The following is a 16,812-nucleotide window of genomic DNA, read 5'->3' as shown; positions in this document are numbered from 1 at the left end:
TCACTGGGTTACCAGCTCCCACCCAATTCCAGCTCTGCGACCCTGAGGGCGGAGCTTGCCGGGGCAGATCGCTCACAATGGCTGCCTGTGACCCAGAGCCAAACACTATTAGCTCCTTCTGGCTCAGCGGCTCCTACTGGCTCAGACTGGGGCCCTAGCCAAAGGCCAAAGTTCTCCGCACTCCCGCTCAGGCTCTCCCCAAGGCAGTTCAGCTGAGTGCCAAGTCCAAAGACACCAAAACAGTTCACAGGTAAGGCCTTTCTGGTTTGCAGTCTCGCTGCTACTGAACTTACAGTTGCAGGCGGGTTTATACGGATTGAACACACACGACCACTTGCCGGTTTTCCACTGTTTTAGTCCTCCTCTTGGGGTCCAGAAGTCTCTCGCTGACTCCCTGTATCCTCTCAGGGGTGATGATAGGCAGATCCCACCAGCCAGAGATGCCTGGAGTCCTATCTCCCCAGTCTCACAGTGCCCAGATGCATGGAAGCTGTTACTCGGCTGCCATCTTGCTCCGCCTCCTCATGACTTATTTTAAGTGGAATCTGTGTATGATTTTAAAAATTCCTTGACTATCTAAAGTTGGAAATTAAAAATGGAGCTCTTCCTTATTAAAAGAAAATTTTGGAATAATCAAGTTTAACTTTTTCTACCCAATGTTTCCCAAACATATTTGACAAAGGAACACTTTTTGAGTGTGAGTATGTGTATGACACCTGTTCATATATGATAGTGGACTAATAATGAATAGATTGTTTAAGAATCTGTACATGAAAGAATGATGCTTTTCTTACCTTTATGCTGGGTCCTGGATGTGGACTGTCTCTGCTACACTCCTACCATTCAAATCTTATCCCCTTCCCCAGATTAAGTGCTATGTATTTATAATTATAGCCAATAATTCTTCTGAATTATAGAATATACTATAATTTATACTTTGGTTAAATTCTGCCTTGTTTTGTTCCATAATTGTCTCCTATATGAGTCACAATAGAAGCTCCAAGGAATAGAGGAATGTATTTGTCATTGATTTTTATACCATTATGACAAAACCTGGCGTAGGACTGGGAGAAATACCACATGTTGGATTTGTACCTTTTTATCTTGTTCTTCTATAAGCACTGTGCTTTCCTTTTAGTAGCCAGGGATTTATTGCCTCAAATGGTACTTAAGACCCCTCGCATCAGCAGAAGAACAAAACGGTGAGGGAAATCACCTAATTTCTGCAAAACTCATGAACATCCTGAATGTAGGTCACACTCACCGCCTGATGTGCTGTGCATGTCATGTTCCCACAAAGCATCTGCCACGAGTAGCCAAACTCCCGGAAAGCAGCACAGTCCCAAAAAGAGCAGCCATTTGGAAACACATTCTCATTGACAATTTAGGGAAGTTGGGCATTCACTTAAGAAAAAGCCATAATTCTGTAAGAAATGAGCAATTTATGCCATTATAATCAAATTTATTTTTATATCCAGCTACTCCTACATGTGGGATAATTCAGTCTGGGAAATCATGCTAATTAGTTAGAAATCCATTACATTGTAAATCTTGTAGCAGATGCAAATGCTGTTTCAAGTGTTCTCACAACCATAATGCATGCGCTTTTATTAGAATGCATTCCCAATGTGGGCAGTTTGTTGCCGTACCAGGCTCTAAAGTTCATTTGAGGAAAAACACGGCAACAATCACTATTGATAGAACTTATTTTTAGGTACTTTTTTATGCATTGCACTTTAAAAATATAAGGAGACTTCCACCTATAAGAAGATTGGTCAGAGTAGGGAACTTTTCAAGTCCAAATAATAATGATGGTCGTGCTAGTGCTCGCTAGATACGAATGGTCAGTGACAGATACATCTTTGTGGAACTCAACATCTGGGCATGTCCTTTGCAGACAGTGGGAAAGAGTGATTATCCCCAGACTAGGATTAGAAAGAAAGATCTAGAAATAAGGTTGCTGCTTGTAGTTCACTCTGGTCAAGTTATGAAACTTTTATTTATTTATTTTTTATTTATATATTTATTTATTTTTATTAAATCATAGCTGTGTACATTAGTATGATCATGGGGCACCATACACTTGGTTCATAGATCATTTGACACATTTTCATCACACTAGTTAACATAGCTTTTGTAGTATTTTCTTAGTTATTTTGCTAAGAGCTTTACATTCCACATTTACTAGGTATGAAACTTTTAGATGTTAGGTTTCTTCAACTATAAGTACAAATAACATACCCATCTGTCTTCCTCCCTGAGGTGTTGTGAATTTAAACTAAGATTGAAATGCAGGGTTTTTGTTTGTGTAAAATCAACAGTAAGCAATATTTTTGAATTATCAAAAGTATCCCTGCTCTGTTTCAAAGAGAAGCTTGGTTCTAACCATGTAACTTCTATTAAGGATATCATAAAATGCACATTAATTACATTTCAGAACAAGTAAAGAATAACAAGATCTAACTGAGGGACTCTACTGAACAAACAACTAGCTGACAAAAAATTTTGTGCTGACTTAGGACTTTGGGGGCTAGGAGCTAACAGGCAGGGAAAGTGAATTTGCCAAAATTCATATTTTAGTATCATGTTAAATATATTAAAAAGAAATGGACATGTATACTCTGCTCATCTTCCTGGATGTGCAGCCCCAGTCATGGCAGCTGTAACCCTAACAACAGTGTTTGCAACCTTTTTTATCTCACGGCACACTTCAGCCTATAGTTAAACTTCCACAGCACACTTAAATTATGTTGTTCAAAAAAAAAAAAAAAAAGGAATAAAAAAAGACTAATATACTCACTGTGCTTTGAACTTCTTTCAAAAGTAATTTAATAAATGATCTTTAAATATTTTTGAGGCACACCTAAGATCCTCTCACGGCACACCAGCATGCCACAGCACACCGGTTGAAAATGAAAATCACGGCCCTTAGAAGAAGCTATAAGCCAGAAACTGAGATTGACCTGTGTCCATTTGATCTGCCTTTCTGTCTTGTCTAGAAGAAAATCCAATGTATTCCACATTGTAAACTCCTGTCAAACTTACCTCCTTTCCTCTGGCCTCTGCCTTATATTTTCCCAGGGTGAGGTCTCATTTCCTCAAGAACTTTCGCCTCTTCACTGGTCTCCACACCTGCTGGGTTCTCTCATTCGCCTCTACTCCCATCCAAAGCCAGTGTCAGGCTTCTGAGATGCAATTTTAAATTAAATTGGTATGTTTACAATTTACAATATTTAAATGGCTCTAAGGAGCTTCGATAGAAAGTGTGAGTGCCCTTGTGAATGGTGCCTGTTTGCTTTTCCATCCCTTTTCCTTTGCCACAGGCTCCAGGCTGCTAACAGAGCGACTTTCTGGGAGTTCCCAAATGCCCTATGCTCTCTCACTTCAAAGCTTTTGCACAACTTAATTCTGACTTAAATGATGTCAACCCTCTCTACCAGGCCAACTTCTCTTTTTATTTAGTTTTAGCTAAAATGTCTGTTATCCTGGCCAGCACGTGTCTTTCTCACCAACACGTGGTTGACCTGTGCTTCTTATTGGCCTCGGTATGACCCTTGGTCATCCCTGACCACATATCACACTTCACTGGATCCTGGTCTTGGTCTTGTAAGTAACTGGGAACTTTTAAGAATTAAGATCTTATCTTTCCCACCATTCTTTCCCATGAGTATGGCATGAGTAGGCATTTGAGTCTCTTGAGCAAAGTTTATTTTCTTAATGACTAATGAGAAAGATCTCAATAAGTTACAAACTTAAATCCTTTACAGACCACTCCTTCAGCCTGACCAGGAAGCTCAGTCATGTTAAAGATAACTTTCAAAATACTCTAATGACACAGGTTTTTCTGCAAACATTTAGAATTCACTTGTTCATTGAGAAAGACTGCAAATGAAACTGCAGCTCAGATGTTACCTGTGTTGCTAATTGCATCCCAGAGGCCCAATCTATGGAAATAATATGAGAGAGAAAAAAAGGGAATTCCTCGCTTACCCCTTGCCCTACAGACATATCCACCACTATATTTAAAACAAACAAACAAATACCACATAATGCAATATTTTTTTTGAATTGGACTTTCTAGGGGTAATCATTTAATTCTGGGAATTTAATAATAAAACAATAACTAAGATTTAAAGTATCAACAGTGTCCTTCTGATTCAATTCAGGCATGTATAGTAAGTCATTATTCCTTTCCATCTTCATAATCTTTGACCTTTGAGAATATATGCAATCTGAACATTACAAAGAACTCCTCCTGCAGGAGTTAATTAAGCCTTGCAAAGCCCATTAGAGATAAGTATCTGCTGGCCTCGGTCTTGGTTTCACTGTGGAGTCCTGAAAGCTTGTGCACTCTTGCTGTTAGGCTCTCAGGGGTCTTGGCTTGGTTGAGGAAAACAAAGCAGAACAAATGAAAACATGGTTGCCTGTGTGTATTCTCATTTTCCTGGTTAATTTAGGCCAACTCTAGGTGATAACTTTTGTTTATTTCAGTTAATTCTATCAGGAAGAATTATGGGTGAATAGAGCCACGACATGCACAGTGTAAATGGTGTGTGTGATTATAAACTAGAGACAATGTCTTGCTTGGGGAAAAATAAGTATTGAAGTCTCCCCGTTAATGTTCTGTCCTATAGGGCAGCGCCCGTACTCAGTGGGTAGGGCGCCGGCCACATACACCAAGGATGATGGGTTGGAACCCCAAGCTAGCTAAAACAATGACAACTGCAACAACACCACTAACAAATATAGCCAGGTATTGTGGCGGGCACCTGTAATCCCAGCTACTTGGGAGGCTGAGGCAAGAAAATTGCTTAAACCCGAGGGTTTGAGGTTACTGTGAGCTGTGATGACACGGCACTCTACCGAGGGCAACAGCTTGAGACTCTGTCTCAAAAAAAATAAAAAGAACCTGTCCTATAGGTAATGTTATGCATAAGAATTAACTATTTATTACGTGTCGTGACTATAGGAAAGGAGTGTTCAACCTGTCTCCTCACCAAATATTTCCTTATTGGCTGCATAGATCCTGAAACCTCTCTACTCTAGGAGGGACCCTTACTCCCATGCAGACCATTGGTGGGAAACTATGAGTCCATCGGCCCCACTCATGGCACTACCAGTGGTCCTTCCCCAAAGCAACCTTTGGCCTGGTAGGAAGACCAGAAGTCTAAGGGTGCTTCGGGGAAATCAGAGAGAGGAGAGAGGCTTAGAAAGGACATCATGGTAATGACGGCTGTGCTAAGGATCTCTTGATTCTCTTTCTTCAGTCAGATACAGCGTCTGCCTGTCAGCCAATACACTGGGACCTGGTCTATAAAATGACCAGCACTTAGGCACCTAATCCCCTACCCAGGTCTGAGCTACATGCAAAGAGGGGCTTGAAGGAGGATGCAGAATGCACAAGATTCCATCCCTGTGAGGCTTGCCTCTTCCCGTGTCTCCCTGAGTGCATGCTATGCTGAGAGACCAGACTGTAGAAAAGTGAAAAATCGGTTATCTGTTTGCCTGTTTGTTTATTGGACACATAATCATTGAGACCCTTTTGAGGCAAACAAATATAGAAAGTAGCCACAAATATCAATCAAACATGATCTCTTAGAGGGGAACTACACTCGGAAAACACATAGCAAAGGGAAGGAATGTGGACAGCATCAGGAGGAGTTGGTTATGGGAAGGAGGACTTGAATAAGAGAAAAGTTTAATATGTGAAGGAGAAGCTTGTAAATTCTACCTCTTTTTCCACTGGCCACTCGGTTAAGGAAGACTTCTGGAATAAGACTGGGAGGAGAGGTCACTGTTTTCACCATAAACTGGTATCATGTGTTTCCCTGAAATTACACACCAAAGTTTTTAAATTCTGTTTTTGATTCCTTCTTTTTATAGTTGATGAGTAGTCAGGTTTCTTTCATTCATGTATTCATTTACTCAACTGTTGACTCTTATTTCTCTGTCATGTTTTCCACATGGAAAGATCAAGACCTTTGGAACATACTTTTGAAACACTTTGCCTCATAGTTGTGAAACACATTCTTTAAAGCCTAGGCATCTTAATCTGAAAATGAAAAAAGAATAATACCTATTTTCAGAGACTGTGAGGATTAAATGAACAAACACCTTACTTAAAGACAATAATGTTCATGGTACATAATTTGGGGTCTCAGAATTGTAGGCATATTTGAATCTTAGCTGTCAAAGGCACTGTAACCCATGTGGGGCAACAAGATGACTACTTAAAAACATGAAAAAAAAGGAAAAAGAAAGAAAAAAAACCATAGGAATGAGTGATAAGGCTGGAGAATGACAGGGCTCGTCATCAGGGGTGGTGATTGTAGAACCAGAGCATTGTTATCACCAAGGGATTTGTCGCTGTTAAGAAAAAGGCGGAGGGGGAGGGAGGGGAGTTAGGCAGGGAAACCTGTACAGGTCTGTACTGCTCACATAGACAGGTTTTAGCACCTTCAAATGGGAGCTTGCGTGCTTTCATCATGGTGATTTTCTTTCTTTTTTTTTTTTTTAGTTTCAGTCTTGGATATCACATAACTTCAAATTCATTCAGATGAAGTTCCTAACCATTTCTTTTCCTATATATGCCACCTCTTGGCCTAACATAGATAGCCTGAGCCAGAGGCTGGCTATTAAGTGCATATCAGGCTTTTAATATCAACCATATCCTTACACCAAGATACCAACATCTGAAATAAAAATGAAAGACAATGCATTACAGACAAAAGTGTTCTCAGACCTCAGAACTGTACCCTGACGGCTTTAAACCTTAATATGTAAATATTACAAACCATCTCTTCTTTTCTTGTCTTCTTCCTCTTTTCTGTTTGTTTTTACCATCTTTCAATTCTTCCTCTTTTGTAAAAGCTAAAGCCTGAAATTCGAAATACTGTTCCAAGACCTGAAACATTTGTATTAGATTTATTTCCTACACTGGTTGGGCACACAGTAAACAAAACCTGGTATACAGGTGTATTAACTCATGAACCAAGTCAATTAATGGGAGTCATTTGCATAGCAGAATTATCTTTACGTTTGTAAAGGAGAATCTATAAGTTTATTTTTTTTAATAGAAAATTTATCCAGTACATATAAAGTGTGAGTTCCTTTTCAATAGTTTCTATATATATTTTCAGGAAGACATCTGTTGTGTGAACCAAGACACACCTGCATATCCAATTGCAAATGTCAATGTAGTAAACACTTATGAATTACTGATGAAAAAGAACATATATCCTAAGCCTTTATATTCCAATCTTTCATTCCTTTCATCTGAACGATTTGAAATAAAATGCCTTACCTGCAATATCACTTCAGGAGCCACTTTCCCACTGTTTTGACATGCAGGACAGTTTCCCAGATTTCAGCTTGTGAGTAAATGATTCAATGTGACTTGTACTCACCACAATTGAACATCATCATAAAACTATTATTCAAATGCTCCGAACAAAGCTTCCTAATCTTCAACAAAAGACATACAGTTAACTATCATTTTTGACATCTTAAGGAATTAATCAAGATTTTGTTAGTGCCAAAAAAGGCATAGGTAGAGGGGTTTTTTAGTTTCTTTTTCAGTCAGTGAAGTAAATTGCTGACTCCTCACTTTCAACTTCCAAGAAAATTTGCAAACTGAACAGAAAGTACGTGCCTTAAAGTCTAAAGACTTATCTTAGAATATGAAATGGTTGCAAGAAAAAAAAGTAATTACTTCGTGCAGATAACTCCATCGGATAATCCTAGGTGGTTGATCTGGAGTTATGCTAAAATAGGAGAATTGGGCTCTGTTAGGGAAATTATAAAATGAATTTAAAAAGGAATAATAAGAAAGGCTATTTTAGAGTTTAATAATAATGAGTTTGATCAGAGCAAAGTTTCGGATGTTAAAACTTGAACCCTTGAGGGATGGATCAAGTCATTTGAATCAGCATATGATTTGAGTCTTGGGTAAAGATGATGAAAAAATTCAGATAGTTTTGGGGGAGTGGAGGGATAGACAGCACCGAATTTGTTAAGCCTCCTGGCAATATTTTATTGCATTGACCCCCTCCTTAAGGTGACCTAATTTTCATAGACCAGACGTGTACCACATGTACTCAATGGAAGTTCCTTATGTTGACCATTTTATTACTCTTGGGTGATCGACTTACAGAAGTTTTACTATAATGTTATTATCCTAAATATCTATTTTTACTGTGGACAAGGGCTATGGTTGTCATGCACATTGGCATAAACTCAGCAGTTAGCATGGTGCAGAGTCACTTGCAGAGATATGAAATTCTGCTTTTTGACCAACTGGAAGAAAATAAAAATTAGTTGAATACAACTTACACAGGCCCTCCCCCACATTCATTCAAGGAGGGTATATTTCAAGGGTCAGTGTTCCTTGGCTTCTGACCGTTCTTACTGGGACACATTGGCAGTAGCAAGCCATTTAGCTATCTCGAAAAGCACATATTCAAACACCAAGGCTGTACTCACACCAAAACTTCATTCTAGCCACGGCTGAGTTGATCAGGTGAAGAGGAACTTTTCTCGGGCCTGATGACCTCAGAGGGGAGTGGCTCCATCTGAGCATCTGTCTTAGGAAGCTCGGGGGCAGCAGACTCTGTGTGGGGAGGGCATTGACTGGCTGCTGGTGGTGACAATGTCCTTTCTCAGCAATTGGCTTGTCCTTTACTATGAATAAAGCTGCATTTTCAAGTTATACCCAGAAATAATGTTGTGCAAACAGCAGCATAATTTGGGGATTCCATCTCCTAATGGTGTTGTCTAACTTTACTCTAATAAAAAAAAGTCATGATAGAATTCCTTTGATGGTTAAAATAGTGCTTCCTCCCATCCAAGTACTAACCAGGCCCAATGCAATCAGTGTAACCTGGCTTATTGTACCCTCAATGAATCGCCAACAATAAAATAAAAAAAAAAAAAAAAAGGAAAAAAAAAGCATAGTGCTTCCTTTGCTACAGTTATTAACTAAAGCACCACACAATTCTTCTTTGATTCATTCTTGGTTTAGTTTTGCTTTCAAAAAGGTGATTTCCCTCCCTTATCGTTAACTTTTTTTTCCTTGTTAATCAATTTAAACTTTTTCTTTTTTAGACTTTTTTGAGCTAAGCTGCCAGCGTCACCAGTCTCATACTCTTTGAATGATTCTATTTTAGAAAGTAAAATAAATGTATGAGTCCATTTCAACAAATGATCCTAGAAGAATGCCATGGCTTTTCTTTTGCTGGAAATGTTATTTAACTTCTGCAGCTTTGCACAGAGATTTCTTTAAGGGTATTTCTTTTTCTGAAGATGATAAAATTATTAACTAAAATTAAAATCCAGAATGTGAAAGATAAACTATGAAACTAATAAAAAATGTGGAAGGGTATTTCTGGGTCTTTGGATCAGGAAAAATGAAAAAGATCTAAAATATACACAAAAACATCTATGCATGAAAAAAATGAAAACTGATCAACAAATGGTACCAAAGGAAAATTAACAGAAGGATGGCAATGGAGGGATGCCATTTGCAAACTGTAGAACCGAGGAGGCATGATTAACTAGAAAAGGCAAAGGACATCAGTAACTAGGCAAGAAACATGAGGAGTCTCCAGTGGAAAAACTGAACAAAGTATGAAAAAGCAATTTATAGAGAGGAAAATTCCAATAAGGAATAAAACTGTGAAGTGATGCTCATTGTTTTAGTAACCAGAGACGTGTACATTAAAACGCTGAAACGTTCCTTTATATACTTCTAAGTGGTGAAAATCAAAAGCCCCCGAACATCATTAAAGGCACAAGGTCATGTGGCAGTTTTCACGCACTGCTGGTGAAAATATAAACTGGTATCGCCGTCCTAGCAGGGTCTGATAAAATAGAGTATGTGTGCACCTGGAGGCTTAATAAAACTTCAGAGAAAATCTCAGATCCATAGCGAGACATTTTGGGGGAAAGGGTAGAAAGCATGGCTATTGATATGTAAAATGTGCAGTATGCATGACCCAGAATATGTTTTAGTCCCAAAGAACACATTTTAATAAACTAGCAAGAACATAAAAATTGGTGGGAACAAAAGCAGCAAAAAACAAGATGAGAATTGTAGTTTCATTCACATTTATGTGAATTAAAAGGCTATACATGTCAGAATCTCTATAAATATTTCAATTTTTAAATCTTACAAATAGAAAATTAGCGAATAACATGATATTCATCTTCGGCATAAAATAAATATTTTATAATCACTCACTCAAATTAGTTTTGAAGTTAAGGAATTGTAGATACGTATTTTTTAAGGAAATATCTATAAATGAGCATACGGAGGGCAGACATGAAAGACATAATCAATATGCTAGAGAGAGTCAGATGGAGAAATGAATTTTGTGATAGGTGAAAATTGATAAAAACACAACAAATGTAATGACCTGACTGTATTGATAATTATAGCGTGCTGTTGACTCAGGAGTATGCTAGGTCAGTCATACTCACCAGAGGTAAAAAAAGGTTATCAAAGAAATAAGGAGGTGTGTGTATGGGTGTGGGAGAACACATGTGTTTTTTGTTTGTTTTTGTTTTTCTGCTTCAGCTTATTTCCATGCCTCTGTCAGTTGTTTTCTGAAATTTCTCTAAGTTTTCTCTTTCCTTCCAACCTGTAAATCTCAGAATCAGATCCTCCATTTAGGATCTAGAAAAGCATGGCCTGGTACTCACCATCGCCCCCACTGACTTATTATTCTGATTAAAATCTTGCCTCCTTAGAAAGCTCAAAGTTGTTACCTGACATGTTATCTCATCACTCCACTTGGGAGCAACATTTTTGACCTGTATCTTTTTCATTCCTGATTTCATCTTTTGGCCTTTCTCATTCATCTGCAGCACCATAACAGACACCTTTACCTTTCTTTAGCATCGCCTTTATTCTCTTTGCTATGTTAGCTCTGACCTTGCTCTTCTGTAATTCAAGATGATACTGTTCTTAAGACCAAAGAACTGCCCACTATTTCAAAGAGGATCTCATTTACTCCTGATAGAAACATGAGTTTCTTGCTGTATCCTGTCTCCCCTCCCTTTCTGCCCCACTAACACACATAGCCTTGTCTTCTGAACAATCAGAGACCTCCCCTTCTGCGAGGCCAGCTCAGCTTGAAAAAGAGACTTCCTATGTTAAGATAGTAAACTACAGGAAGGGAATGAGGCCTGAACTGGCCGTGGAAGAAGAAATCAATGTCGGCTAAGACATTGCCACGCAGCAAAGAGGAAGCACATTCTAGTGAAATTTTCAGAAGAGGAGTTAGTAAGTTAAAAACAGCTAATATGTAAAAGTATTAAGTAAAATACACTAAATAGCTCTAATAGGCTTTTCAAAATAGTTATTGAAAGATGACTTTTCAATAGGGTGTATAAGTAATTTATGTTCTTATTTATGTTGATATAAATGGATCTCTTTCACCTTCCACCGACTGGTATTGCTGTATGTGTGTGTTAAATTAAATTTGTTGGATTAATACATATGCTTCATTATACTTTTTTTTATTTATTTGATTCCTCATGAGAGTGAACATCTTTCTTTCAATGTGTTTGCTAAAATGTTGTATTTCTATTTGGGGCAATCCATTGCTCATTTATTTACTGATGTCTTTATACATTTATTATTTCCCTTTTAGAATTTAACTCTTTATTGCATCTGATGTATGCTCTGAGGTATAGTTTAATAGCACAATGAATATTTAAAAAAATAAATTATCTATTACCCCAGCACTTTTTATTGTTCGTATCCTTCTACACTAATCGGGGATGATTTATTTATTACATAATAACTTATTTTGAATCTCTTGGATTGCCTTATCACTTGCATATAATAGTAAATTCTTTTGCTGCCAGACATAATATTCTTTTGTTGACTGAGTTTATTTAAAACTATTAATGGAAAATATAATCGAATCTGAGAATATTTTAGAACTGGTCTTTAGTTTTCAAAATTGTGTTCTATTTTTTTTATTCACATACAGTAAATAACTGAAGAAATGTCCAGCTTATTGATTTTAAAATTTCACACAAAATTTTAATATATTTTAGAAGAAAGTACAGGAAAATAAATAAGTTATGACCACTCTCGTGTGTTAAAACAAAGAGTATATTAACCAAATTCATATATGAAAGTTTTAGAATTTTTAGTGTTGATTAACAGAATTAGGTTTTCTGACTGAGACTTTTTCTCTTCTCTCCCTCCCTCCCTTCCTTCTATCTTTTCCTCATCTAACAGGTATAACCAGGTTTGTAGTGCTTACAAAATATGGAATGGTTAATATACTATCTTTCTTTTTCCATTTTCCTTTTTTTTTATTTCTTTGTTGATTGGTATACTGATAAATAGGTTCCTGGAAGGAAGTAGAAACTAATATAATTAAACACATCTACATAAACGTCCATAGATTGAATGAACTACCTTTGGAAGCCAAGTGAGGTTGTAAAATGGATGAAGAGGTTCTCATGCTAGGGTGCTAGGGAGCACGGGCATGAGAGCTGCAAAGCGGTAGTCTAGTGAGCATGGCAGGCTAGGGGAAGTGACCAGCATCAGAAGAGGCAAACGCCATTCTCAAGTTCAATGAAAAGAGAAGGTGGAATAAAAAATTGACGAGTCAATATTCTTCGTGCCAACCCCTGGCACTATTTTAATCAGTAAAAAACAATGTCCTCTGAGCCTCTGAAAAAGAAAAATATTATCACAGGGAGCCAAAAGTGTTAAGAAAGTAGTCATATCCAAACAACAGGTTATTTTTTTTTAACAATGCTAAGGCTGACAGTTCAAGAAAATGCAACAGACATACCACAAAAATTTTAATATCCTTACAGATAACATAGAGATGTGTTAGGTAGATAAAAAGAAAACAAGGTGGATTATTAGCTGGTAAAATATATGTTTGAAAAGAGCTTAGGAAAGTATGAACTTAGGAAATTGCTGAAGGCCACCAGGATGCTGTTCAGTATATTTTTCATTTTAGCATTTTTATCAGTAACTTGAATGGCAATAATAATTTGAAAGATAACAAAGTTTCCCAGTTATTGTATATTACAGTGTCAATTGTCAGATATGTTGATTATCTACTTATTTATTGGAGAAAAACCCCTATGTTGATTGGAAAGAACCAAATTTAAAACCATGAAATTATTAATAATAAATGTATGAATCCAAATTTAGATCTAAAATAAGCAATTGTGTTAATGCGGGATGGGAAGGTACTGTGCGTTAGTTATCTACCATTGTATAACAGATTGGTGTAAACCCAGCAGCTTAAAACATGAAGACGTGTTTTCTTACACCATTTCTGAGAGTAGAAATCTAATAGATGCTTAGTTGGGTCGTTCTGGCTTAGGGCTTTTCATGAGCTTGTGTTCCAGTCTCTACTGGGGCTAGAAGTTTTACCTCTCTGATGTTTAATTCACATGGCTAGTGGGGGTGGAGGGTTCAGTTTCTCATTGTTTGCTTTTCTCCATAAGGTTGAGAAATGAGGTTGCCCCATGAGATAGCAGTGAACTTCCTCCAGAGCAAGAAAGTTAAGAGAGAGCATGGCAGATATCAAAAATATCTTTTATAACGTAGTAGGCTCAGAAGTTAACATACTTTCACTTGTGCCGTTCCACTAGTCACGTAGACCGATTCTGATGTGATGTGACAGAGAACTACAAAAGGCTTGAAGCCAGAAGGAATCCTGGGACCTCCTTGGGGGCGGCCAGCACATGTGACTTGCTGAGCTCTACACTAATGGCTTGAGGATTTTTTGTTGTTCTTCTTAAGTTGTGGAAGTCATTGGTGGACTGTGGCTGGTGGAAAAGTTTAGGTGGTATTAGGTGGCGTTGAATACACACACATTTCACCAGGTACTAGTGAAACCATAACTGTTACATTTTTAAAAATCAAGTTAGAGCTCTCTATTTTTTGAGAAACTGGGATATGTTCATAAGAGAAAGTTGGGGAAATTTGGAAGTATAAAATGTGAAATGGAAGAAGGGCCTGGCACTCTGAGCCTGCATGAAAGACCCCGTACAAAGGATTCAAAAGGCAAAAATCAAAGAACCGTCATGTGAAAAAGGGAGTAGACTCGCTTTGTGTGCTTCCAAGGGGGGGAATGTTCATCACAGGGAATAATACGTCAGACAGACAAACACCCACCACCCACTGCAGAAGGAAAAACCCATTAATACCATGGCTGTATCAAAATGGAAAACTACTGAGTTCTTTATCACTGCTTGTACTCACGGAAAAATAGGATAGCACTTGGCGAAGATATCAAGAAGTACATTGGAGAGGGACTTGAACATTGAATGAATTATTCATTCCTTTAGGCATTTTCTCAGAAGAGAATAAATGAGCATCCACTCACTGTATCCTGAGAGTTACTTTTACCGCCTAGATTGAGAGATTGGCAGATGAGCAGGCAGGATCCTGTTCTTACCAGGTTTCTATCAGATTGTGAGAGAGATACAATAAACACACAAAACCACACACACAAAAAAAATCAGTTTATTTCCCTGAAATGAAGCAAGCTAAGGTAATGGAGGGGGAAGGGATATTTGTGAGCAGGCGTGGCAGCTGGGATGATCAGGGAAGCCCCTTCTAGGGAAGAGAACAGCAGAGTGGCAGAAAGATCAGCCCTGTCAGGGTGCAGATAGAGGGAACTGAAAACATGAGGCCCTTTGTGGTAAAATGATTTTTGTTCTTTTGGGCAGATTCCTACTAATGGAATTATAGGATCAAATAGAAGGTTGACGCATAGTTTCTTGAGTATTCTTCATACTTCTTTCCATAAAGATTGCATTGGTTTGCAATCCCACCAGCCGTGTAGAAGTGTTCCCTTTTCTCTACATCCACACCAGCATCTGCAGATTTGGGACATTGTGTTGTGGGCTAATCTTGCTAGAGTTAGGTGATTGGCATTTCTTTGATGATTAAAGATGATGAGCATTTTTTCATGTGTTTGTTGCCCATTCATTCATTGTCATCTTCAGAGAAGTTTCTATTCAAGTCTCTTGCTCACTTATAAATGGGGTTGTTTGTTCTTTTCTTGTTGATTAATTTGAGTTCTCAGTAGATTCTAGTAAGCTGCCCTTTGTCACATTTGTAACATGCAGGCAGAGATATTTTCCCATCCTGAAGGGTGGCTGTTTGCTTTGGTTGTGGTACCCTTAGCTGTGTAGAAGTTTTTTAGCTGATCAAATCCCATTTATTTATTTTTGGTGTTGCTGCAGTTTCCCGGGACAGGGGGTGGGAGTGTGGGGGTGTATGAGGTCTTCCTCATAAAATCTTTTCCCAGGCCAATATTTTCAAGCATTTTGCCCACACTCTCTTATAGAATTTTTATTGTTTCGTGTCTTATATTTAAATCTTTTATCCAGCAAGAATCAATTTTTGTCAAAGGTGAGAGGTGTGGGTCTAGTTTCAGTCCTCTACATGTGGCTAACAGAATGTTTATTGAAGCTCAATTCATAATGGCCCAGTTGTGGAAGCAACCCAAATGCCTATCAACCCATGAATGGATGAATAAACTGCGGCATATATACGTCATGGAATACTATTCAGCCATAGTGAAAGATGGAGACTTTATATCTTATGTCTCCTTATAGAGTTGAAACACATTCTTCTCAGTAAACTTTCTCAAGAATGGAAAAAAGAATCCAATCTACTTAATACTAACATGAAACAAATACACAAACAATTACATGCCCACATGAATGACAAAACACAAATATAGTCTAGCAAGGGGGAGGGGAGAGAATAGAGAGGGGAGGGGAAGTGGGGAAGGGTGATTACCCAGATCTTACCCAATGTGCACAAGGTGAGAATGTTCAGCACACCCCTCAGGGTGAAGGGTCCAACGACAACTTGAATTTTAACTTGCAGTTAAAATTTCTACCATTACATTAATTTGAGATTCAAAATAAAGATAAAATTACGTCTGTGTCCTGCTAGCCCACACCTCCCCAGCCCTATTCTCAATCATGCTCCACTTTTTACTTTACTCCTGGCATCTTTCTCTTTATATGTAATATGTCAGAAAAAAATATCTATCTTTGAGTCTCTCAGCAGGTTTCAATATGACCCTTTCATCCACAGAAGAAAATATACCCTATAAGAAAACGAAATATAAGTACACCTCATTTTATTATTCTTTGCTTTGTTGTACTTCACAGACATTGTATTTTTTACAAATTGAAGGTTTGTGGCAACCCAGTGTCAAGCAAGTCTATTGATACCATTTTTCCAACAGCGTGTGCTCACTTTGTTTCTGTGTCACATTTTATAATTCTTGCATTATTACAAACTTCCTCATTGTTATTTTAAAAAATCAAAAATTCAAGGCCCATTAACTCAGGTATCCACAGGCAGCTGACTTGACCATCACCAGTGATGGGACAGGTGGGAAGACATTGATCAGAAGAGATAACATGAGGAGCAAAGCACGTGGCTGGGAGATAATGGTGGTGGGTTCAGATTTTATTTCAGTAAGTTCAAGATAATATATAGGTTTCAATCAGGCACTGGGGGCATAATCCGTGGTACATTTTATAAAACCATTTTGTGGATAAAAGGGCTAAACTACGGGAAGCTATCAGGTGAATATAAGGAGTAGAATAAAAGGCTTTTGCTCTAGTTCGGGTGGCAAGAGATGCTGTCAAATTATTTGTCGACATATCTTCTGGACTAAACTTTGGTTTCTGGGAGCACAGAGGCAAAAATAAAATCTATACTTTTAAAGAGCACACTGCCTACTGAGGGGTTAGGTGTACACAGCTGTGATGTAACTCTGGAGGTTGGTGTTGAGGTAG

The sequence above is a fragment of the Nycticebus coucang genome, chromosome 4 (genome assembly GCF_027406575.1).
Source record: "Nycticebus coucang isolate mNycCou1 chromosome 4, mNycCou1.pri, whole genome shotgun sequence".
Taxonomy (NCBI): Eukaryota; Metazoa; Chordata; class Mammalia; order Primates; family Lorisidae; genus Nycticebus; species Nycticebus coucang.
Note: the sequence above shows the minus strand (reverse complement) of the source record.